The sequence below is a fragment of the Pelobates fuscus genome, chromosome 12, assembly GCF_036172605.1.
Source record: "Pelobates fuscus isolate aPelFus1 chromosome 12, aPelFus1.pri, whole genome shotgun sequence".
NCBI lineage: Eukaryota > Metazoa > Chordata > Amphibia > Anura > Pelobatidae > Pelobates > Pelobates fuscus.
The window spans coordinates 61,784,943-61,791,422 of NC_086328.1; the positions used below are offsets into that span (position 1 = coordinate 61,784,943).

Here is a 6,480-nt window from a genome sequence, read left to right on the forward strand (position 1 = left end):
CAACTAAAAAGTACCTGTAGTTTGAAGCATGCAAAAAAAAATAATCGATGTTTAGTCCCTTTCCTCGTATCAATATGCTTGATATGCCTACAGTATGCCCGTTTCCCGAATGGCTCCAATTTTTCGAACGTTAATGTTCAATTATGAGGCCACGCCCACACGGTTATTAATGACGAAACGTGTGGGTGTGGCTTTAGTGAAGGCGTGTCGTCATTGGTGGAGGGGGTGTGCAGCGTGGACATTGGAATCCTGAGGTGAGCATGTCTTTTGCTGTCATGTACCTGTTTGTCAGGCATGTGTTTTAAAATGTGCATTTGTGCACCACGAAGGAGGGTATTGAGGGGTGTCATGTATGTAAAAAGTATTTCCTCAAACTAAATAAGAAGGAAATGCAGCCTGCTCTTCATTCATAAGCATTGTGATACCTGTAATGTTGTAACTGTTAATTGCACAATCACTTACTGGCTTGTATCATGTATCACGTGCCTCTGTTTATAAAACACTGACATTTGTATTTATATGAATTGTGAGTGTGTAGACTTTGACTTGCTTTTATTTCAGTTGTGAATTACATACATTAAGATGGGCTTTTATTTTTCTATCGTTCTGCTTGATTAGTCCCTCTTTTAGTCGTAAACCTGATGTATACCTTTTTTTGTTTTGTTTCTTTGTATTGGAGACTACACTGAGACTGCATTTTTATAAGCGATGTATCCACCAACCTGCAGCATTGTAAACTGTCTCACGTTTGTTAGGAATAATACACCACACACACACACACACACACACACACACACACACTGCTTGCAACTTTCCCATTGATGCACTTTACTGACATATGGTAGATGAGAGCATGTAAATGATTTCACAGAATTTATTTTTGTTACAATTGCTGTTAGACTTGTGTAGCATGTACTTGTTTTATCTTGGATAATCTGTAACTAGTCAGGATCCCTAACAACTTGCTTACAAGGTAGCCACTAAAGTGAGAGCTGCTATGATTTCAAAGTAAATTTTAACATTTTGGCCAAAATAGCAAAGTTAAAAAAAATCCTCCAAGCCAATTCTGGTTTCCTTTTTGGCTTTTAGGCCTTAAAGGAACACTATGTTGTTAGGAATTTAAACATGTACAGAAAACCTCTACAGTGAAACAATAATAAATCTCATAGGGTAATAAAGTTCATACACCATAAAATCGAAATCCATATAAAGCACCCACAAACATGTATTTGATTGTAGGTATATGATAATGGTTAGAGAATATTAAAATCTTCGGCACAAGACAAGCATGTGGAAGAGAATACAATAATAGTGCAAATCTTTATGCTGAAATACTGTGCTTTAATATCAATAACCCTTAAAAGATCAAAAAAGTGTTGTGCATGTCAAATCCAAAAAAATGTAATCGCTAACAGATTAAATTTGCTGGTTACTTCTGTGATCATGCAGATAACGACTTATTGATTTATTTTTAAAAAAAAATTAAGCAGGAAATATAAGCACTAGAACATAAATAAAAAGAGAACTCCCATAAAAATGCCCAACCCTATGCGTTTCGTGTGGTATCGGTCCGAACTTCCTCAGGGATAAATAGTACTCCAATCTCCCTTGTGTAGGAGCAGTCTGGTTTCCTGGTGCTGCTGTGTAAAGTTTTAAAATCCACAGGTTCACTCCTGCAGCCGCCATAAGCCTATCCATGGAGAGTGGTCACAGCCATAGTCTATTTCTTTCTAATTGCATTTAAAGCGATAATCCCATGTGACGCTCACCATGTGTGCATACGCATGTTTCGACTATCATGTAATATAGGTTACGTGTGTATGAGCATGCCTTATTCACATGCGTTTCATCAGTGTGAATCCCAGACTTGGCGCTTGCGTTGCTCTCAAAATGCTGTGTTCCAAAGATTCTCTTGATAGTCTTAATGTGATCCAATAATCATATGAACTAAAACAATAGAAATTGTGTATCAGAAGTTTTACATTCACATTCAAATACCAACATTTTTCAAAGGCTTATAACTAAATTAAACATAATCTAAAAGTATTCTCAAAAATATTCACACAAGTATAAGGTCAGAAGAGTTCAGACGATAAATTCTAAAATGACAAAAATCCTAATAGATGGCAAAACAATTTAAAAAAGGGGGGGGGGGGATAACAATCTTAAACTAAAAATAACTATACAAATATAAATGTTATAAATATAAAAAAAAAAACACATTGAAATCCACATATGAGTCCTTTAGTTGCATCATCTGCAACTTGTGTATCCAAAAACCTTCTTTTGTCTTAATTTTTATTTTCTTTTAATTCTTTATTTTTCAGTGCTTAATTGTCATACAATGTACAGCAAGAGTATATAGCATAAGGAAGAATAAACATGAGTGTTACATGGGAGAAGCAGTGCACTTTTTTCTTTTTTATAGATAACCTGTGAATTCTAGGCTAAGTGGTAGAGAAGACTGCAGTATAAACGGTTGCGTGCCTGGGGTTTACATCTTAGCTCTCAGGGTACCATATATGCCCTTAAGTGTGATAACGAGATATCTAGCTTATGTTTTGGCATGTATGTTGCCATCTTAGGTTTGGTAGATGCGTTGTGACTGTATAGTCCTGGGGGATCTTATCAATGGGAGAGGTAGTGAGTGGACACCTGCTTGTCTTCACATTCTAGTACTCAGAGTGTGTGTGGTATCGTGCTTTGCATTGCGAAGGAGGATCCCTAACCAAGGGGGCAGAGGGGGTGTTAATGATGTTTGCCATTCTGGAGATTTGGGTCTATCTGCATGAGTGTTACAACAAGCTAGGTTTGATGACCCTAGGTGATAATGCTGCTATGACAGAGCATTGATTGAGAATTTTATATCATGGAGTAGTATGGAAGGAGCAACAAGTAAATAAAAGAAGGAAAAGAAAACAAAACGTTGTACTTTTGTCTTAATTTTAACATTTAAATCTTCTCCTCTTTCATGAAGTTGCACTTGTTCTATAATTACAAAAATAAAATAGTTTAAATGAATGTCCACAACTTTTACAATTACCGCAAGTATGGAAACATACATTACCGTATATACTCATGTATAAGTCGAGGGCAGTTTTGTGACCAACAATTGTGAAATATGCTATGCCTCGTGGATAAGTCGAGGGTAAAACTTGGGGCTATGAAATTCTTTGATTTTTAGAACTATATACACACTCATACAAACACACTCTGCATTATACACACACTCATACAAACAATCTGCATTCTACACACACTCATACAAACACACACACTCTGCATTATATACACACACACACTCATACAAACAATCTGCATTCTACACACACACTTATACAAACACACACACACTCTGCATTATATACGCACACACTGTGTGTATATAATGCAGTGTGTGTGTGTGTGTGTTTGTATGAGTGTGTGTAGAATGCAGATTGTTTGTATGAGTGTGTGTGTAGAATGCAGATTGTTTGTATGAGTGTGTGTGTAGAATGCAGATTGTTTGTATGAGTGTGTGTGTAGAATGCAGATTGTTTGTATGAGTGTGTGTGTAGAATGCAGATTGTTTGTATGAGTGTGTGTTTGTATGAGTGTGTGTGTAGAATGCAGATTGTTTGTATGAGTGTGTGTTTGTATGAGTGTGTGTGTAGAATGCAGATTGTTTGTATGAGTGTGTGTTTGTATGTGTGTGTAGAATGCAGATTGTTTGTATGAGTGTGTGTTTGTATGTGTGTGTAGAATGCAGATTGTTTGTATGTGTGTGTGTGTGTGTATATAATGCAGAGTGTGTATATAATGCAGTGTGTGTGTGTACTGGGTGGGAGGAGGGCATTTTTATTATAAATTTTATTTTAATATTTTTTATTGTATTTTTTTTAATATTTGATTTAATTTTCATCCCCCCTCCCTGCTTGTTAGCTTGCCAGGGAGGGGGCTCTCACTATCTGGTGGTCCAGTGTATGGGCTGTGTAGGAGGGGGGGCTGACAGTGAGCGGTTACTTACCTTCCTGCAGCTCCTGTCAGCTCCCTTCTCCTCCGTGCAGCTCCTCTGTCAGCTCCCACTGTAAGTCTCGCGAGAGCCGCGGTGACCCCGCAGCTCTCGCGAGACTTACAGTGGGAGCTGACAGAGGAGCTGCACGGAGGAGAAGGGAGCTGACAGGAGCTGCAGGAAGGTAAGTTAATGCTCTCTGCCAGCCCCCCAACAGGACCGCCGGGCTTGTAATGAGCCCGGCGGTCCTTGTTTGTATTATGGCAATGTAAGTTGCCATAATACAGACATTAACTCGAGTATAAGTCGAGTGAGGGTTTTTCAGCACAAAAAATGTGCTGAAAAACTCGACTTATAATCGAGTATATACGGTAATCTTATCTGTGTTCTTTTATTGCAAAAAAGTGCTCAGGGCTAAAATACTTTTAAAGTGATTCCTTTCTATAAAGACTGAGTTTAAGGAATCAGTGGTATTGTGTTTTAAAAAAAAAAAAAAAAATTAAGAGAATATGACCAATGTTTCTTTATAATACGTTGGATTTCGAAGGTTTTAAAATTATACTGTTAAAAGCGTATTCAAAACCGAAATTGTCTGTGTTCTTATACTTTTGAAGAAACTCTTCTCTCTCTGTGTCCTATTCTTTGAATTTTGTTATCTAAAAATTCTCCTGAATACCCTTTTTCTAAAAATCTATAGATTTTTTTTTTTTTTCTTTTAAACTTCCACTTGTCTAAAAAACACAATTCCCTGTCTGTACAATTTCTCCAAATTCAGGAAAATTGACCTCTTGGAACCCCTGTTAACCACTTTGGGTGGTGTTCACTATTAATATCTATAAAACTATTAGTATCAGTTTAAAAAAAATAAAAAATAAAAATTGTTAGGAATTTGTGTATAAACTGAGATTGAGAAAAAGGTGGTTTTGGTGAGATTAGCAGAAAGGGAAGTACATGCCATACTGCCACATGACCATAAATTCTTGGGCAGTTAGAGAAATAGAAACCATGTGCAAAGTCAGCTTTAACCCCTTAAGGACAGAAGCAATTGTACATGTTTTGATTATAACAAACCATACAATTTGACTGTCTGTTAATCAATAATTCACTTCTTTCTGCACCCACACTTATATATAATTTTGTTCAGGAGAAAAAGGATTTAATTTCTCCGCAATATCAGTCTACAAGATATTGCTCTCTCCTGGTGCTCCTACCTCTCCCAGCACTCTTTCGGTGTTTTTCGCTGGCTCTGCTTCTTCTCCCCAACTCCTCTGTTGGTGTCCCCCAAGGTTCAGTCCTTGGTCCCCTACTGTTCTCCATCTATACTGCCTCCCTAGGTAAACTCATTACCTCTTTTAGCTTCCAATATCATTTCTATGCAGATGACACACAAATCTACCTGTCCTCTCCTGATCTCTCCCCGTCCCTCTTGACTAGTGTCTCTGACTGCATCTCTGCTGTTTCTGACTGGATGGCTGCCCACTTCCTTAAACTAAACTTGACCAAAACTGAAATTCTGCTCTTTCCTCCCTCAAGTGTTGTTACTCCTGTGTCTGTCTCCCTCCAAGTCAACGGTGCTACCATCAGCTCCACCACGCAGGCTCGCTACCTAGGTGTTCTCTTTGACTCCGACCTCTCCTTTAAGCCTCATGTTCAATCTATCGCCAAATCCTGTCATTTCCATCTCAAAAACATTGCGCGCATCCGCCCCTACTTAACGCCAGATGCGACTAAGGTGTTGGTCCATTCCACTGTCCTTTCTCGCCTTGACTACTGTAATCCGCTTTTTAGTGGTCTTACGTGCTCCCAACTTGCGCCGTTACTGTCCATAATGAATGCGGCGGCGAGGCTCATCTTCCTGTCCGCCCGCACCTCCCATTCCTCACCCTTCTGCCAGTCCCTACATTGGCTTCCTATAAAATATAGAGCTCAATTTAAAATTCTGGTTCTTGCTTTCATATCTCTACATAATGCTGCTCCCACCTATCTATCCTCCCTTACACACAAGTATGTCCCGTCTAGGCCCTTACGATCTGCTGAAGACTTCTGTCCGTACTCCCACCTCTGATGCTCGCCTTCAAGATTTCTATAAATATCATAATAATAATAATATGTGAATGTCATACGGTACAGGTTTTATGGTGTTTTGGAAAGTTAAAGGATCAAATCGGGCCAAAGCCGGCGCGTCCTATAGGCTTATTAGGTGGCCGCCTAGGGCGCTTCTTAAAGAGGGGCGCTGGCAGCAGCTTTACTGCTGACTAGGGACGCCCCCCTCTGTGGGACACATTCTGTATTGCATGCCAGAGGTCATGGCACCAGGCACTAGGGAGCAAACTAGTGCCCGATGCCATCAACCTCAGCACGTAAAGAGCACTGAGAGTCACCCCCCCCCCTTGCCTCTCATGCCGGCATTGCATGATCGTTCCCGCCCCTTCCCATGTACTCGGGGTCAAGTGGGCAGGAGGATAGTTGGGGGCTGAGCTAAGAGTATG

At 39.4% G+C, this 6,480-nt stretch overlaps 1 protein-coding gene across 1 annotated transcript in view; it reads left to right on the forward strand.

The window, feature by feature from the left end:
- The first annotated feature begins 201 nt into the window (after positions 1 to 201).
- PC (pyruvate carboxylase) overlaps positions 202 to 6,480 on the forward strand; it is a 629,184-nt gene continuing 622,905 nt past the window's right edge. Inside the window, exon 1 of the mRNA XM_063437445.1 lies at positions 202 to 254. The gene's annotated coding sequence lies outside the window, so the exon portion shown is untranslated. The remainder of the gene's footprint in view (positions 255 to 6,480) is intronic.